Below are 20,660 nucleotides of genomic sequence, written 5' to 3' on the forward strand. Positions count from 1 at the left end.
TGTTAATGTGAAATCTCAGTTTCCCTCAGTGGTTCTTCAGAGGAAGCCACTTCTTCAAGCACCCCTTCCTGCTTCCACCGCATGCTGCCCTTTCCTTCCAAAGCATTCATCGCATTTACATTTACTGGATCAATGTCTGTCTGCCTCAGAAGACTCTAAATTTCATAACGTAGGGATTCTTTGTATTGGTTACTTCTGCATTTCTAGCACCTAGCTCAATACCTAGGAAACAGTAACACCTAACACATTTTTGTTAATTATAGTTGATTCTTTTTATTTGCAGCATCTTTTCATACAGTCAGCGTAAGAGATAAGAGAGTTGAAGTATAGCTTACTGCATCATTATGGGGCTCGTGTAAGTACATGCTGGAGGTTCAAGAGATGTCCCTTTAATTCCGCTCACAGACCTGATTTATTCTGTAGTCCTAGGTAGAGAAAATACTAAACATGAAATGGTAACAAAACATGTGATAAACTTCTATGGTTTTCACATCCTCATCTGGAACATGTATATATAACCAATGACAGCGTTTCCAAAGCCACAGGTACACCCCTAGGTGTGCATGCTAGCCCACACCTGGACAGGGCGGTGCTGGCATACCAAAACGCACTTCTGAGAGACCAGAAGTGGAATATAGCAAACAACTGTGGGTTCAGACAGGGATCGGTCAGATTATTTTTATTTTGTTTTTCTGCAATGGCAGGCAGAGTCTTTGTGTGGAGATTTTGGAATAGTTGAGGGTGGACCTTGTTAACAGGAAGTTTGCTGAGACTCCACCACACTGTGACCTTGATAGTGTCCCACCTCATCAGATGACTTTTCTCTGGGAAATCTTTGTACCCTTCCCTGGTGAGTTTGGAGTTCCCTTCTCTATGCTCTATTAGAAATTTGTACAAACTCCATGAATCCATTTAATTGTAACTATTTAAAGACTTTATTTACACCACTTATAATTGTTTTTAGTGAAGATCCCCTTGAAGACAAGTACTTAATCACAGTCACTTTTGTTTCCATAGCCTAGAGACTGGCTTTGATAATTTTTTTTTTTTTTTAACTAACAATGAATGAGCTGAATCTTCTTTTCTAGAACTTTCTGGTTCTCAGGTAGATTATTGGGAGTGGATATGAATGTTGAATTGTGTTAAATAATCACACAAATAAATTAATGGATTAAACAATAACCCCTCAGGTAGCTACAACTACCAAAAAGGATGTTTGATACCCAAAATATTTGAGGGCATGAGCTTGGTGGGATTGGAAGTACTTTTCAGTTTTATTGGATCTAGATTATCTCATGTAGGAAAAAAGTCATCTCTCTGCTGAAGCGTAGATGGAGTAGGGGTAGTGCTAAGATGGCATAGAGAAAAAGAATGCAATGAAAATGGTGAGCTAGCATGAGCTGCTGGTTGTCCCTAAAAGCCAGCTCAGGAAGTTGTTTGAGATGGTGCATTTTGAAGGTGTAGAGGGAGGGGCAGTGGTGGGAGGGGAGGAGGAGAAAACTGCTGCCGGCTGCAGACCTACCCTGAGTTAGAGGATCTGCTCTTGTTGTCTGGCACAGTCATTGATTACCCATAACTTTAGACCCCCAGGGACCATTCTTCTGGTGTGCATGGGGTGGTATGCAGGTAATGTAAATCCTTTCTAGGACAAGGAGTTGATAAAAAACAATTGCAGAATAAAATGACGCTCCTGAGCATTCGCGCCTCCGCTTCCTCCCTTCCGTATCTCCCAGGCTGATGGGATATAACCAGGGTGATTTCATCTCCATATGCTGCTTTTCCTAAAGTATTTAAAAATTAAGTTGGGGCCAGAGGATTTCCCTGGGGGAGTGGGCCTGTGATGCTAGGAGCTCTCTGGATTGGGCTTCATGCTCCCTCATCTCTTTAAATGTACCGCTGTTCTCACAGATGAAAACCTGCCTTAGGCCCCTTTCCTACACAAGTTTTTTTTTTTTTTTTAAAGAAAAATGTATAGTCAGTCATGAGACAAAATTATTTGATTCTTGAAGAATAATATTACTGTAAAATAAAGGTAAAGACTGAACAACATATTTTTATACTATCTAAAGTAGAATTAGCATACCTTTTGAAGCAGAGTTATTGAAACAGATGGACCAAGAATTAAAAATAGTCATAACAAATATAGTAAAGAATATAAGGGATGATATTAGCAACATTTATCAAGTAAAAAAAATCATTAAAAAGCATGTGCAGATGTTAGGTATAAACACTATAATAGTTGAAATAGAGAAACCAATAGATGAGATTTTAAAAAGAAGGTGGACCTAACTTGAGAAGGAAATGGTGAGTTGGAAGATCAGAGGGCAACAGAAAAAGATAAATGAAAACTAAGAGATATGGAGCATAAGAGCAGTAAGTACCAACATTAGAATAATAACAATATAAGAAGAGAAAAATTAAATGAAGAGAAGGAAATATTTGCAGAAATACTCAAGATAAATTAAAAATTAGTAATATTAAAGACATTATATTGAAAGAGTGCCTGGAGTGCTTAAGCAATAAGGACAAGGAACAAAACTTATATCTATATGCATGACAGTGACATTTAAGAACATCAAAGTCCAAAAGACAACCTAACAGCTTTCAGGGAGAAAAAAGCAGATTATCCATGCAAGAATAAGAATTAGATTTGATCACATTTAATAGAAGCAATAAAACCTAGACAGTCATGGAACAACAATTTTTAAATTTTCAAAGAAAAAGAAACCATGAACCAAATTTATAACCAATAAAATTGTCACTTCAAAGCAAAGGCACAATAAAAATATTCTAAGTCACGTAAGACCTCATAGGCTTTTTCAAAGACACAAATCATAATACTTTTAAGGGAAGTTCTTTTTAAGAAAACAGTCCAGGAGATGCTATAGAATCATGAGAAGTTGAGGTGGTACAATTATTGCTAATTATATGCTAGATAATCTATACTAATAAAAGCATAATATGCTAATTAGACTGAACAACTTTCCAGAAGTCATTCCAGACGTCCTTCTGGACAAATCCACAGTGGCAGAGGCCAAAGCAGAGGTGGTTAGGGGCAATCAGACCAGCAGGCAGAGATGGTTAGGAGTTATCAGGCAGGCAGGCAGGCAGAGCAGTTAGGAGCCAGTGGTCCCGGATTGTGAGAGGGATGTCTGACTGCCGGTTTAGGCCTGATCCCTGGGATCAGACATCCCCCGAGGGGTCCCGGATTGGAGAGGGTTCAGGCTGGGCTGAGGGACCCCCCCCACCTCATGCAAGAATTTCATGCACTGGGCCTCTAGTATAAATATAATAGTGGGGGATGGAACAAATTGATATGATAGCATGCTAAAATACTTGTGTTATTAGGAAAAATATAGATATTAATAGTTTTGAGAAAAATATGGTTAAAGAATTATAAGTACAGATATTAAGAGCAACCACTAAAATAACAATAAATAGAATGCATAATTTTTAAGCAAGCAGAGGGTCCTCAAGCTTTCCAGTCAAAAATCAGAAATAAGGAAACAAAAGAAATAAAAACAAAGTACCATAAATGAATAATATAAAATATGATAGTAGAAATAATTTGCTATAACTGTAAATTTAAATTGGTTAAAACTGTACCTTAATGACAGAGACTCAGGTTGGATCTAGAAAATCATCAAGGATCCTATCTAATAAAAGGGTAATATGCAAATTAACCATCACTCTATCACAAAGATGGCAGCGCCCATAGCCACAAGATGGTGGCTCCCAGTCCTCTAAGCCCTGCCAGAGTCCCCCAGTCCCAGGGAGGCGGCTGCTGAGAGTGGGCAGCATGAGCGGCCTGGCAGAATGCTTGCTTTGTCACTGTGGCAATGAGGCAAGCGTTCCACCCCGGCCACAGAGGGCCTCTGGGCAGCAGGCACGGAGTGGCCAGGGGGAGGGGTGGGGGAAATGCTTGCGTCATCGCCCCGGCAACAAGGCAAGCGTTCTGCGCCCAGCAGCGGAGGGAGGGCCTCCAGGCCAGGCACATCAGCAAAAAAATAGAAAAGTAACTCTGAGAAAGTAAGAGGAAAATGGGGGGAGAAAAAAGGTGTTCTTGGAAATGCCAGAGGGGAGAGTGGAAAAGCAGAGCCTGGCACAGCTGGGGGTGATCAGTTGTGTTATTAGCTATACCCAGGCAAAATAAGACACAGAAGATGGGCCATTTGTATTCGGAAGCTAAATGATCATTAGAATCTTTAGAGAGAACACCTTGGGACATGGAGGTGAAGACTGAATGCGAACTGCTAACAAAAGAGGTAGGAATAGGCTGCAGAGCTCTCATCCTGAAGGATTGAAGCTAACCGCCTATTTTGCAAGTTAGGGAAAGGCACTTCTTCAGGCAGAAGCAATCTTGCAGCCGAGCTCATGGGCTGGCAGGCAGAGCGCCCTCTCCCCCTGAGCTGGGTATCTTTGTGCAGGGCCAACCTGCCCGAAACCATGAGGTAGCCCTTGCTAGGAATCAAGCAAAGAATTATTTTAGGATAGTGCGATTAGAATACAAAGTCAGTCTAGGAAAAAGGAAAAAGGGAGCAAATGAACATGGTGCCAGAGATAGAAGAAATACACCTTAGAGTTTAAAAAGCAGGGTAAAGGTTTGAAACAGAGGAAAATAAAACATACTTGAGGCAAGAAAAGTGATGATCTGATCTGTACTGATAGTCCGCCTGAGCTTGGATACCTGTGCCACAAATTGTACAGATGGGTAATTTTTTCCAGAAGTGTTCAGAAGCTCAACAACAAAAACAAAATAAGTAGTTACCTTCTTACATATTTTTTTGGGAAAATTACAAAATGCTTCACTATCCATTTTAAAAATTGACATCAATCACAAAAATCTACTAGACTCTAGGAAACTATAGGAAAAATAACTTAGTTCCCTCAGCACATAAATTGCAAGTTGAAAGAGAGAAAGAAACCAGGAATCTGTATAGTAAAAAAGGTGAAAAGTCAAGTAATCATGATGTGTGGGTTTTATTTGAGTTCTGAATCCAACAGACAAATCCTATATAATAAAAGCCTAATATGCAAATTGTCCCCTCAGGCAGTCATTCAACCAGGAGACTGGGAGTTAGACCACTCGCTATGATGTGCGCTGACCACCAGGGGGCGGTGCAGAACATGGCAGGTGTCGGCGACACAGCACTGGCAGCGGGCAACAGTGGAGGCGCTGTCGGCCCCAATGGGCCCCAATGACAGTGGGACCATGGCAGGTTGGTGGAGCAGGTGAGCGTGTGGCACCAGGCCAAGGTGGGTGCAAGCGGGGGCCTGATTACCCCACCCATCACCCCGCAGATGACAACCAGCAGTGGCGGCAGGGGGTGGGGCCGCCACCCGGCTCCCAGGTGCTGAGGGAGCTGGGTGGGAGGCCCAGGCCCGATTGATTGCCCAGCAGGGGCATGGTGGAGCAGGTGAGGGGTGCGCGCTAGGCCAAGACAGGGTGCCAGGCAGGGCTGCGGGGCTGTGAGGCTGGGGGTACGATCTGGGGCTGCGAGGCTGAGGGCATGAGCTGGGGCCCGATTTCTGCAGGCCACCCCAAGGGACCCCAGCCATGCAAGAATTCGTGCACCAGGCCTCTAGTGTATATATAATGGCATATACTAGTAATGAAAAACACATAAAGCTTTGTTTATTAGATTTCTTTTGGTTTATAACAAATAACCTTAAACTTAGTGATTTAAAACAATGCACATCTATTATCTCAGAGTTTCTGTGGGTCAGGAGTCTGAGCATGGTTGAACTGGATATACTGATCAGGGTCTCACAGGCCTGCCTGGAACTATGCCAGGGAAGAAGTCACTCACAAGTTCAGTTAGGTTGTTAGAAGAATTTATTTCCTGTGGCTGTATGGCTAAAGGTGCTGGTTCTCCCTGTCTGTGGCTGCAGGCCACCCTCAGGTCTTTGAAACCACCATCGTTCCTTCTCATGTGGACTTCTCCACAAGCAGTTCACAACCTGGCCAAGGGCTTACTCAGGCTGTTAGGAGAATCTGTCTCCAATCTGAGTCCTAGGTAACCTAACATAATCACAGGAATGACATCACATCACCTTTGCCATATTCTACTGGATAGAAGCAAGTCAGAGTTTCCACCTGCACCCAAGGGAAGAGAGTCACAGAAGATTGCATATCATGGGAGTCATCATGGGATGTAACTGCTACACTTGGAAATAAAACAAAAATTAATAAAGCCACAAGAAGTTCATGCAGATCAAATGAAACCATACCTAGGGAAACTCATGATTTATCAAAGAGCATATGAATATAAAACAAAAATCTTAGCTATACATTTGTTGAAGGTATAGTATTTAGTCAAAAGTTTGCACAATATTCAATGTAATAAAAATCATCCAGAGTCAGTTGAAACAAAACAAAGAAGAAAAAAAAAACAAAAACAGAAAAAATGAGGTAACTGTTATTTTTAAAATGACCATTCTGACTCATAACGTAAGGAGACTAAATAAGAAAAACAGATAAAGATTTGACAGAAGCCTCCAAATGTAAAAATGCAGATTTTAATAGAACCAGGACAGAGCTACTTCCCTTAATTAATATACTAGTAGCTAAGCAGTTTCCTGATTTTTATCTAGAGAAGGGATTGGAAGCCAAAAATCAAAACCTAAAATGTATAATTTTCTAACACCTAAATATATAATCAAGCTTGAGAAGGCTGTTCAGTAAACTATACCATATATAGCTCATATTTAAAAACATAGGCTTGTTCAGTTGTTTTCAGTTAACCTTTTTGTTTTTAATACAGTCAAACACATTCCAGGAGGTGTTAGACGTAAATACAAACTTACCATTTGCAGAACAGACGGTGTATTCTAGAACAGGTAGATGCTTTGGGGAACCTGAAGGGGTTTTATTTCTACCCGGAGCTGCCGCCATATCCCATATCCTTCCACTGTTTCCTTTTACATCAAAATTCCCTGAAGGCTTATCATATCTGCTCCCTCCTATCGTTAGCCCTTTCTTTCTTGAACCCACTTCAACGAGGCCTTTACTTCACAACTGCAGGCAAACTGTTCTGGTCCAGGTTACTAATTGCCTCTACTTTGCGAATCTAATGTCAATACTAGCGTGATCTTCCTAGGCCTATAGGTAGTATTGAACACCCTTGATCACTCCGTCCCCCTTGAAACACAGGCTTTGCTTGGTATACAGGCCTCACACTCTAGTGGGTTTTCTCCCCCCACCTCATTGGACACTCCTATCTCCTTGGCCACATTCTTCTCCTCTCTGCAAACCAGGGCTTAATCACTGGACCTTGTATTTATCTGTACTCACTACTTTGGTGATCACATGCTGATGACTCCTGAATTTAGATCTCCAGGCCCCAAAGTGGCCTCACTCTCTGTTTTACATTTTGTATGCCATCAGTAGTCATCATTCAATTTCTTGAATGATGTGCCCCACATGTGCCGTCTATCTGGAAGGTCCTAAACATTTTCCTGACTAATGTAAAGGACTGCTCCTAGGTCGCTGTTTCCCCACGATGCCTATCAGCCTCTCTCTGCCTTAGATGCCTTACTATAGACTGAAATGTGTGTCCACACAATTCATTTGTAGAAACTCTAACCCCAAATGTTACCATATTTAGAGATAGGGCTGATAAGGAGGTAATAAAGTCCAGAAAGGTCATAAGAGTGGGGATCTAATATGGAAGGACTGGACCGAAGTCTTTATAAGAAGAGGAAGAGGGGCCAGGACTGGCTTGCTTTCCTGGCCATATGAAGACACAGTGGGAAGGCAGTTCTCTGCAAGTTGGAAAGAGAGCCCTCACCAGAAACAGAAGTCTGCCAGAACTTGATCTTGGACTTTCCAGCCTCCAGAGCTGTGAGAGTATAAATTTCTGTTGTTTGATCCATGTGGTCTATAGTATTTTCCCTGGCAACTCGGGCTGACTGATACATGCCCCTCCAGGGTTGTGATCGGTCCCTGTTTTACTCTGTATAGCACTTAGCATACAGCATTATAATTGTTTGTTTGCTTCTCCTTCTCCCCAACTAAATTGTAAAATATTTGAGTGCAGGCCTCATTTTATTTATTTTTGTTGCCCAACAAACAGGGTACTCAATGCATAGAATATACACTGAGTGGCCAGATTGTTATGCATTCAGAGATCATAATAATCCGGCCACTCAGTATATATATATATATATATATATATATATATATATATATATATATATATACATATGTATGTATATATACTAGAGGCCCGGTGTACAAAATTCGTGCACTGGGGGAGGGTGTCCCTCAGCCCAACCTGCACCCTCTCCAATCTGGGACCCCTCGGGGGATGTCTGACTGCCTCTTTGTATTTTCCAACATTCAAAGAGGCAGTCAGACATCCCTTTCACAATCCGGGACTGCTGGCTCCCAACTGCTCACCTGCCTGCCTGATTGCCCCTAACCACTTCTGCCTGCCAGCCTGATCACCCCCTAGCCACTCCCCTGCCAGCCTGATCGATGCCTAACTGCTCCCCTGCCAGCCAGATCATCTCCAACTGTTCTCCCCTGACAGCCTGGTCACCCCCAAATGCCCTCCCCTGAATATTCCCTCTTTATTAGATAGGGTTTTTTCTTTAACATATTGGACAGCTCTAACTGGTTTGGCTCAGTGGATGGAGTGTCGGCCTGCAGACTCAAGGGTCCCGGGTTCGATTCCGGTCAAGGGCATGTACCTTGGTTGGGGGCACATACTGCAGGAGGCAGCTGATGGATGTTTCTCTCTCATAGATGTTTCTAGCTCTCTATCCCTTTCCCTTCCTCTCTGTAAAAAATCAATAAAATTTATTTTAAAAAAACATATTGGACAGTGTACCTGCTGTGGTCTTGACAAAACAGTAAAAATGTAAACCCAAACTAAAAGTGTCATAAAATAAACTCCTTAAACAGGAATTTCATGAGACTTGGAAAGGTGATATCATGTGGTTGTTTCTTCCTTTTTTTCTTCTCTTTCTTTTTCTTGATGTTTCATCTTTTGTCCTTTCTTTCTTTTCTCCTTGTATTCCTTTTCTGTCCTCTCTTTCTCTAAAATTTTCCTTTGGTAGAATCATCAGTACTTGAATTGCTCCCTGGGGGCGTGGGTGCCTCCCAGCCAGACACCAAGGGCTGCCTCTGGGAGGGGAAGGCTGCGTGGGGTTGCGGATGCCTCCCAGCTGGACACCCCGTGCTGCCTCTGGGAGGGGATGGTAGCATGGGGTCCCCGGCACCTCCCAGCCAGACACCCGGGCTGCCTGGCTCTCAGCGGCAGCCCTCCCTGGGACTGGGGGACTCCAGTGGGGCTGAGTGGACTGGGCGCCGCCATCTTGTGGCTATGGACACCGCCATTTTTGTCACGGAGGTATGGTTAATTTGCATATTACTCTATTATTAGATAGGATTATTAGATAGGATATTAGAGGCCCGGTGCATGACTTCGTGCATGGGTGGAGTCTGGCCAGCCTGGCCAGGGAGAGGGCACATGGGCAGTTGCCCAGCCTGCCTGTTGGTCAAACTCCTGGTCAAGGGGACAATTTGCATATTAGCCTTTTATTATATAGTATATACACTGAGTGGCCAGATTATTATGCATTCAGAGATCATAATAATCTGGCCACTCAATGTATAAAGAAATAATTTTGCAATTGAATTGAGTACTTGACCTAAGAGAAGTTTTGTGAAAGCTTAGGTCTGATTTAATTCCTTCCTAGATATCAAGTGAGTTAATAGCTATAAAGAAGTGGACCTTAGCAAAGCCAATGAGCAGGATATTTTACTTGAAAAATATATTTGGGGGATTTGCTGATCATTTCAGTAAACTCTCAATCAAGACCCTGGAGTTTTGGGTTGAAAACAATGGAAAGACAATTTTATGTAGCAAAGGATAATGAGTAACTCTTCCCAATTAATTAGTATCATTGAAATATCTCATTTTGAATATAGATATATCCTGATGGCCAGTTCCAGAAGTAGGAGTTTTTACATTCTAACCCCACATAGCAGAATTTAGCCATTAATTTATTTTGCCATTTATTAATTTAACAGGTAGGCAGTATATCATGTACAATGGGTTAATTTTGATAATACAATATTGAATAGAATGGACAAAGCACCTATTCTCATGGAACCCATGATATTTTATCTAAGTACCTACTTAGCTTTTATTTTGTTCATGTAAATGTTGGAAAATACAAAAAAAAAAAACACGTGATTTTTATTTTTAGTATAGTGGCTATAAAACTGCCATTCTGACAAGAGTTAACAGCAACTTTAACTGTCCATTAAAATCAGCTTAAGATAATAAACCATTACATATATCAGGATGAAGGCACATTTGCTGCATTCCTTAGATGGTACATGTCTTTTGATCTTTGAATTGCCACTGCATATTGCTGTGGCTGGCATAGAGGCAAAGCTGAATATGTTTGTTGCAATGACCTGTCATTCTATTTGTTATAGTTAGAGAATATGCATTAAATTAAAGTATCAGTAATGGCAATTTATTTATATACTAGAGGCCCAGTGCACAAATTCATGCATTGGTGGGGTCCCTCAGCCTGGCTGGTAATTGGGGCCATCAGGGCCAATGGGGGCTGGCTGGCGGGGGGATGGGGGGGGAGGAACCACGGGAGGTTGGCTGGCCATGGGAGGTTGGCTGTGGGAGTGCACTGACCACCAAGAGGCAGCTACTGCATTGAGCATCTGTCTCCTGGTCGTCAGTGTGCATCATAGCTACTGGCTGGTCATCTGGTCATAAAGGTCACTTAGACTTTTATATCCTATATAATAAAAGGGTAATATGCAAATTGACCCTAATGGCGGAACGACTGGTCACTATGACGCACACTGACCACCAGGGGCAGATGCTCAACACAGGAGCTGCCCCCCTGGTGGTCAGTGGGCTCCCACACGGGGACCTCCGCTCAGCCACAAGCCAGGCTGACGGCTGCAAGTACAGAGGCGGTGGGGGAACCTTTTCCGCCTCCTTGGGCTGCCAGAGGGATGTCTGACTGCCAGCTTAAGCCCAATCCTCTGGGGACCGGGCCTAAGCCGGCAGGTGGACATCCCCTGAGGGGTCTCAGACTGTGAGAGGGCATAGGCCAGGCTGAGAGACTCCACTGAGTGCATGAATTTTCATGCTCCAGGCCTCTACTATATAGATAAATAGGAAAAAACATATTTTATATCTAGAAGAAAGTATCAATCAAACATATATTTTAGCTTTAAGTTAAAATATTTTAAAAGAGGTCAGCTACTTAATGTAACTCTTCCATACCTGTTTTAACCGGAGTTAATGACAGCTGACATTGTGTGGTTCAAATCTAACTACTTGTTAGTAATTCTAGCTAGGTGATTTTTCAGTATCACAGGTACCTAATTAACCCAACAGACTTCACGCTAACTTCCGATATTTCATGACTAAATGTGTCTTGAATATTTCTAGCATCTTTTCACTTCTCTCTGATACTACCTCTTCCTGTTCTAAGCCACCCTCTTCCTGACATAGACTAATAAGATAACTTCCTCTGCCTTCCTTCCTATTGGTGGTCTTCAACAACATAGACAAAATGAGCTTCTAAACAAGCATATTTAATCTGATACTCATTACATAAAATATTCATGAATGTTCATTGCATAAAAGCCAAAAACCAAAATCTCTAATGCTGACTAAGAGGTATTTAGGATTTGGCCTGTTTCCTTCACAACCTTATCTCTAACCCACTGCTCCTCACTCATTACCCTATACCAAATTGTTTCCTTTTTCCTTACATTTCCAATCTCTTTACTTCTTAGGTATTTTGCAATTTTGTTTCATTTCTGTAAAACACTGTTCCTTCCAGTTTCTGCCTAGTTAACCTATACTCAGCCTATAATTTCAGCTCAAATATTATTTCTTCCAGGATGTTTTTCTTTACTATTCCCCACCTCCAAGTCTAAATGGGATCTTGTTATGATGCATTTTGATTGTACTTCAATATCTCCTTCATAGAAATTATCCTATTATAATTACATAATTTTAAATGTATGTTTAATATTTACCTGACATTCTAGATAGCTTGGGATTATATCTCTAGTTCTTCTTTCTTTTTAATTGATTTTAGAAACAGAGAGGGAGAGAAAAAGAGCGAGACAGAGAGGGAGAGAGAGATTTGTTGTTCCACTTATTTATACTTTCATTGGTTGCTTCTTGTATGTGCCCTGAGCATAGATTGATTCTGAAACTTTGGAGTATTGAAATGACACTCTAACCAGCTGTGCTACCTGGTCAGGGCCACATATCTCTAGTTCCAACACAAAAGTATTCTATAGAGAAATCCACATATTTGGTGTTTGAATGAATGGGCCAGAATTGTTGCACAGAAAATAAAAGTTACATCCATAGAGTGGATGAGCACACCTACAATAGATAATTGCAAATGGAAAGGAAGATACTAACTCCAGAATAAAGCCAATATAAATTCATGATAGGAAGAAGCATGCTCTTTAGCCAGGACAATTTTAACTGTTCTACTTTAAATTTTTATTAGATAAGACTTTTAAAACAGCAAAGCTTCCTGAATACAAAAGAAATACATAATCATAGATATATTTATCGAAAGCTACTGCACGGAGTACTTTGCATGCATAATTGCAGGCATTCATTTCAATGACCCTTTGAGAAAGGTAATATATGACAGATGAAGATAATAAAGAGCTGTAAGTGGCAGAGCTGGGGTTTGAAAACAGAAAAGCCTAATTACAATTTAGGTAGAGCCACCACGCTACTATGATCATTTGAATATATAAAAAACACACAATTTAAACCTCTCATACTTTATTATTTGTGCAAATATATTTTGAACATCTGTTATGTTCCAGACACTTCTTTAGACCCTGAAGATTCAGCAGTGATCAAAAGAGTCACATTCTAGTAGGGAAGGCAGACAAATTCATAAACAACAATATGAGATCATTTCAGATAGTGAGCTTTATAAATGAAATGTAGCAGAGTCTTTCCAGTGTATGACTGGGGGATTGAGTTTGGATTGGATAATTGAGGAAGGGATCTCTGGAGAGGCCTTGAGCTGAGACCTGAATGATAAGAAAGGCCATTCCAGTGAAGGTATGGGCGGATGGGGGCTTGCAGGAGAAGCTCTGGCAAAGGCAGAAAAGTTCAGAGTCATGAGAATTTGCCAGCGTGGCCAGATCAGTGTGTACCAACAGAGGATGCAGAGACACTTGGTCACAGAGCTAGGCAAAGACAAATCTCCAGAGGGTTTTGAACATTTTGGTAACAAGTATGGATCAGATTCTAAATTTGATAGGCACATAATCCAATTTAAATCCAGGATCTGGTTTCAATTTAAACTTCACTAAGCAGTGATATTGTATCCATTGGTAAAATTGTGTTGTGTTATAACTAAAAATATATGAATATAGTTTTATCTATCTTCTCAAAGAGAAGTGAAATTGGCTATGAAGTGATCATTTCTAGTTTTATTGGTCATTCAGGCCTGGAGGGACATTTCCTGGGAGAGACAAGTCCTCAGAAACCTGAAAAGATCCTGAGAATTGTGCCTAAAAATGTTAACAATAAACAATGTTGCAGGTATTGTAAAAATAAGTGTGTACTGAAATTTAAGTAAACGATAAGATACTTCACTTTGAAAAAAATAATTTTCTTTCCATGTACGATTCTGCACTGATAAAGGTCCTATGACTGTCCTGGGCTCACAGCTGAACATACAGAGTCTGCTGAACATCTTATTCTAAGCTATATTTGCTCTCCAGTCACAGAAACTGCCATTGGTAGAGACATTTTGATAGACTCTATAATAAAAGATGAATGTTCTACAATGGAAAAAAAAGTACCCTTTAATTCAGAAATGGTAGAAAAAAAGTATTCTCTAGATTTCTTATTTTACATTTTCTTTCAGCTAATGAAAAAAATGACAAATTTCCCTTGAAGTTATGAAACAGCTAAAAGTAGAAAGCAACATTAGCTAATGCAATAAAATATAATCCATGATTAATTATTGAGCACACATTCCTGAATTAGACACTCCTAGAGGTTAGGGACATGAGCAACTTCACTGAGGGAGAAAATTGAATTTACCAGGCATAAGTTCCCTCCGGTGTCATGACTCAGCCTTGACTATAATAATAATATAATAGCCATCATTTATTAAGTGGATACTATGTGTCCAGCACAGTGAGGCGATTTACATGTATTATCACATTTGTTCTTGGTAAGAGCCATTTAAGGAAATATTATTACCTTCATGTCGTAGATGAGGAAACCAGGGCTCGCTCAGGTCAGGTCACTTTCCCATGCCTTCACCCATGGCAAGTAGCAGCATTGACTGGAAACACAGTCTATGTGCTTTGAGAGGGTATGCACTCAATCACTGCACCCATTGCTTCCTTTCTGTAATTGAGTGTCTGCCTATTTCTAATGCAATATTTTTTCCTTGTCTCTAGCTCTGAATAATTCTGCATATTCCTGAATTTTAATATTTTTACCTGTTTTGAGAAGAAACTGAAGCAAGCTTGCCCTTTACAGGATAATTAAATTATCAGTGTGTTTCATTTATTTCAAAACTGAACTTTTAGGTTTTGAATACCAGCTTGGCTGACCATTTGTTCTATGACCTTAGGCAAATTAGTTAACCCTTCCAGGCCTCAATTTCCAAACCTTGAAAAATGGAGAGAATGAAGTATTTATATTATGGGGTTGTTTGTGAAATAAAAGAATGTATTTTATTGAAATCCCTATAATAATTCTGGGTATGCAATGTGTTTCTATAAATGTTAACTATTTATATAGTTTATTGATAAAAAATTATCATAGATCAGGAATCTCAATGCTAATAAAATATCTCAACTAATATGAAAATAATGGAGCTTCAATAAATATACCATTAAAGAAAAAATACCTTACTTCATATTGGTGTATATTTTGGTTTTTTTTACATTTCTTTTCCCTAGTTTTAACTGCTATTCACTTTCTCAACTTTATTCCTCTGAATTTGACCTCTTCCTTTTTCAACAAACTGACTCTAAAATAAATACGTTAGGTATAATATTAAGTCTTGTCCTTAAGACAAGGCATTCTTTCTCTCCCCCCAACCCCCTCCCCAAACACACACACACACACACACACACACACACACACACACACATTCACAATGTGGGAATCTTATGAGTTGCAAATGTGAAAAATAATTAAGGGCTGTATATGCCTGCCTGTTCAAGACAAGTTACCAGGCTGATCCTCTTGAAGAGACTATCTATATTTGTCTACATTAATCATATAATATTCAGCAACTGGAGGTGGTAATTCCTGTCTACTTTTCGCTGGTCAATCTTTCCTTTTAAAATATTCTATCAAAAATATTGACAAACTGGAACATCCCAGAGGAGAATGATCTGTTTATGCAGATGAGAGACTTGAGTCCTTGTTGTGTGAGAGGCAGAGAACCTTAGAGGGCTTAACATTGAAAGGGAAATGCTTTGAGTGTTTGAAGAGGTATCATAAGGAGTAGGGATCAATTAGAACTTTCACAGTGGCTCCATAGCACAAACCGAGAGCACAGGCACAGAGGGTGCGAGGGGCACACATTTCAGACCAACATAGCACAAGCTTTCTAGCTCTGAAACTGCCTTAGTACACGGGGTGGACTGCTTTCTGAGGTCACTTTATGGAAACATTCACTGTCATTAAAGTTTTTCAAGGAGAAGCAGTGTGTTTCTCTGTGGGAGGGCTTATAGAAGGGATTTCAGCATCCTGCTGCAGACTGGATTCCATCAGTATGTTATTATACTCTTTGATCTTTTGCCTATATGGTAGTGACAAGTGGCATCTAAGTGAGGACATAGAAGAGGGTTAGGCAATCAGGGATGGGACCACAGGAGGGGGGACAGGAAATAGGACCAGGAAGTTCAAGAATAACAAGATCTTGTAAACGTGGACAGAATGTATCTTGCTGATTGCACCACAGAGACAAACAAAGGGACCTAGAACTGAACCCAGCTAGGCAGGAGTTGCTAAGGCAACCCAGCTGGTTGGGGAAAGAAGGGTGCATGTGAGAAACATGAGCTTTAAAATGAATGGATGTTGCTGAGACAGGCAGCTTGCAGATAACCAATCACAAGGCAGTGAGGTGTATAACCAATCCCAAGGACGTTGCTAAAACAGAAACACAAATCAGGAAGTAACAAAGCATATATCTACACCTCCTACAAAGAAGCTTGCTCCCTCCTCTCTCTCTCTCTCTGGCTCACTGGGTTCCTGGCTCTGCTGAGGCAGGGAATATGCTCCCCTGCACCCATGTAGCTTATGGCCATATGGGTCTCCACACATGGACTTTAACTAGCTTGGATGACGAACTACACCCGTCTGCAACATGGAACGGAAGCTCTGGACACCCGCCTGCTTTTGGAACCCCAGCTGTACCTTTTCCAGGACTGCTTAAAGGGCCTGAGACTTTGGAACCTGAGACAAAAAAGCTTAATCAGTAACCAGCCTCCGTCCTGCTGCTCCTTGCTGCAGAGAGTCCGTCTATCTCTCAATAAACTTTGCTTCTGCCTACCATCTTTGTCCGTGAACTCATTCTTCGATTTTTTAAGACAACGAACTCCTACCCAAACAGAAATGTTGGCAGCATAAGTATATGCTCAATTTATATTTCCCTTATGAATGAAATCAAATGATATTTTTAAATGTATGTATTAGGTAGGCAGAATTCTAAAGATATTCCCCTAAAAAAGATACTCTAATCAAACATGAATGGGGGTGCTGTTGTGAAAGGACATTGGAGATATTAAAGTCACTGACCAGCTGATCTTAAAAAAGAGAGATTATCTGGATAGGATTTTATCATACAAATCCTTGAAAAAAGAAGAGGAAGGCAAAAGAGGCACTCAAAGAAATGCAGCAAATGATGAAAGCAGGGCAAATGAGGCAGAAGAGGAGGTCAGGGAGAGTGAAAGCATTGGAAGGATTCAATTCACCATTGCTGGCTTAGAAGAAGGAGGAAGAGGGCATGAACTGAGAAACATGGATAGTCTTTAGAAGCTGAGAACAGCCCCCAGCTCACAGACAGCAAGGAAAGGTAGACCTCAGTCCTATAACCACATGAAGCTAAATTTGGACAACCTGAATACCTGTCGAAGCTTCAGAACCATACACTTTAAAAAGGATGAATTTGATGAATGTTAATGTATGTAAATTTTACCTCAGTAAAAACAAAACAGGGAAACAAATATATTTTTGAGTTAAAAAGTGATAAAAAATTTTATCACACTCAAAGAAGGAAATATGACACACAGATTTTTATATCCTTCAAATGTAAGGCCATTGATAACCAATCAGATAAACTAATGAATAAGCTAGACACCAGGGAATATCATTCCCTATGAGCACTTCCTCGGGAATCTACAAGAGAATGAGCTTCTTTCAACATTAAATGACTAGAGATACTTTACCATACGTCCATGGGCGTATGAATTTAATGTATTTAACTAAAAAAACAAGGCAAAAAGATAAAAATAAATCTTGACAGAATGGTATGTAAAATGTAATTTTCACTAAGAAAGGAGATATTCCACAATTAATAAAAATATGAAAAGAGAGAAAATTAATGGAAAGTAGAATTATTTCCCTAATATTTAAATATATTAACAAATAATTAAATTTCAAGTATAACTTGAAATTTATAAATCAAGTAGAAATTAAATATACTTAGGAATAAAAGCATTAACACTAAAATTATACCAGTGATTAAAATTATAGAATGAGAATGGAAAAAAGAAAGAGAAATGAAGAAAGAAGCAGGTACTGACTAATTTCAGTATTACTCATAGTATAAACTAAGTTTCTTAAGAAAAAGGTGACTACAGGTATTATATAAAATTATTAATGTAAAAATAACCATGAGCAAAATATATATAGCTTCTAAATATAAAAACAAATACCAAAACCATAGAAAAATGAAACTGCAAAGTAGAAAACATTAAAAAAGAACATGACACAATATTATAGAATTAAAACTAAATCTATCAGTCATATTGATCATGTGAGTTTACTATACATATTAAATTTTTTTTTCAGTTTAACTAACAAAGCTGAACCCAACTCAGGGATATATAAATAGATACACTTAATGTAAGTTAGATGTTAAAATGAAAGAGTTGGCAAAGTAATAACAGGCATATGTAAGTATAAAGAAAAAATGAGTCATTATGTTAATAACAGATAAAATAGAATTTAGGCCAAAAAAAAACAGTTTTCTTGGGAACACTATACCAATTCTATATGAAGCATAAAGTCTTCTCTTATTTCAGAGTTTTTAACTATCTGGGCAGAATTCAAATCTGTGCAAGAAAGCATAATGACTAAATGAATCCCCATACAGCCATTTCTCAGCTTCAATAATGATCAAAATACTGTCATTTTTATTTTATCTGCACTTCTACTCACTCCGCAACTCCCACTTTATTATTCATTATTATTAGTTGTCTTCTTTCTAGTTAAATGTACATACATTTAAATTCACAAATCTTGACAGTATAATTTTAACAAATGAATATACTTCTTTAACCCATATCCCATCAAGATATGAAATATTTCTATCACTACAGAAAGTTCTTTTATGTCTTTTCAATCAGTTTTTCCACTCCAACCTCCACAGACAACCATGCTTTTATTTGTAAACTAGTGACCCGGTGCACGAAATTCATGCACAGGGGTTGTCCCTCAGCCCGGCCTGCACCCTCTCCAATCTGGGACCCCTGAAGAATGTCCTACTGACAGTTTACAGGGAATGGGCCTAATCTGGCAGTTGGACATCCATCTCACAATCCAGGACTACTGGCTCCTAACCGCTCACCTGCCTGCCTGCCTGCCTGATTGCCCCTAACCACTCTGCCTGCCAGCCTGTTTGCCCCCAAATGCTCCCCCCCGCCAGCCTGATCATCCCCAACTACCCCCCCGTGCCAGTGTGCTTGCCCCCACTGACCCCCTGCTGGCTTGCTTGCCCCCACTTTCCCTCCCCACTTGTCTGCTCACTCCAAACTGCCCCCCCCCGCTGTCCTGATAACCCCCAACTGACCCCCACTGATGGCCTGCTCGTCCCCAACTGGCCCCCTTGCTGGTCTGCTCACCCCCAACTGCCCCCCCCCACTGGCTTGATCACCCCCAACTACTGTCCCATCTTGGCCTCTAACTGCCTGTACCTCAGCCCTACCACCATGGCTTTGTCCAGAAGAATGTCTGGAAGATCTCCCAGTCTAATTAGCACATTACCCTTTTATTAGTGTAGATAGAGGCCTGGTGCACAAGTGGGGGCCAGTAGGTTGTTCCGGATCAGGGTGGGGATTCCCTTGGGGTGTGGGGTGGCCTGGGCGAAGGGCCTGTGGTGGTTTTCAGGCTGGCCACATCCCCATGGGGTGAGGGTCCCCACTGGGGGGCGTGGACAACCTGGGTGAGGGGCTGAGGGCTGTTTTCAGGCTGGCCATGCCCCTGGCAACCCAGGCTTCCACCCCTCCTTTTTTTTCTTTCCCTCCAGCCCCTCCATGAGCGGTGGCCAGGGCAAGTGGGAAGCTTGGCTTCCTCCGTTGCCAGGGGCAACCCAAGCCTCCTGCTAGCTCCAGCTCCGTGGCTGCCACCATTTTTGTTGGGTTAGTTTGCATACTCACTCCTGATTGGCTGGTGGGCATAGCAGAGGGATGGTCAATTTGCATGTTTCTCTTTTATTAGTGTAGAATATAGTTAGATTTGTCTGTTTTAGAATATAACATAAATCAAATCATATAGTATATGATATTTTACATGCAGCTTTTTTTTTGCTTAGCATATAGACTTTGATATTTCATTTATGATATTTGACATGTTAGTAATTGGTTCCTTTTGATGGCTTAGTATCATTCCACCAAATAAATATTCATGATACCCTTTATTCTGTGAATATGTATTTGATTTGTTCTCAGTTTGGGGTTGTTATGAATAAAGTTGGTATAAATATTCTTCTATGAAAATGTTCTCTTAATAGACATTTGTTTTCATTTATATTGGATAAATATCTAGATGTAGAATTTCAATGTGTAAGGTACATATATGATCTATATATATAAAAGCCTAAGCGACCAGCGGACCAACCACCTTGCCTGTAGCTATAACATTCACTGACCACCAGGGGGCAGATTCTCAACACAGGAGCAGAAACTACAGGCATGAAAACATGGAACAGACTGATGAATCTCAGACGGAAGGGGGGAGGGGGGAGGGTAGGAAGAGATTAACCAAAGATCTTATATGCATACTCCGATGGTCTTAGGCTCTACAGCAGCGGTTTGCAAGAGGGCACAGGCCAGGCTGAGGGACCCCACTGGTGCATGAATACATGCACCGGGCCTCTAGTTGTCTTTATAAGAAACTACCAAACCTTTTCCCACAGTGGTTGGATCATTTACATTCTCACTAGCACTGTATGAAAGTCAGGACGCTCTGCATTCTACCAATAATTGGTGTTGTCAGTATTAATTTTAGCCATCCTAAAGTGTGCATATTAATATCTGATTGAAATTTTAACTTTTTCCTCATAACAAATAATTCTGAGCACATTTTTATGTGCCAGATTGAAAATTATTTTTACATACTTGTTCTGTGTACAACTATATTTTTTCT

The sequence above is a fragment of the Eptesicus fuscus genome, chromosome 7 (genome assembly GCF_027574615.1).
Source record: "Eptesicus fuscus isolate TK198812 chromosome 7, DD_ASM_mEF_20220401, whole genome shotgun sequence".
Taxonomy (NCBI): Eukaryota; Metazoa; Chordata; class Mammalia; order Chiroptera; family Vespertilionidae; genus Eptesicus; species Eptesicus fuscus.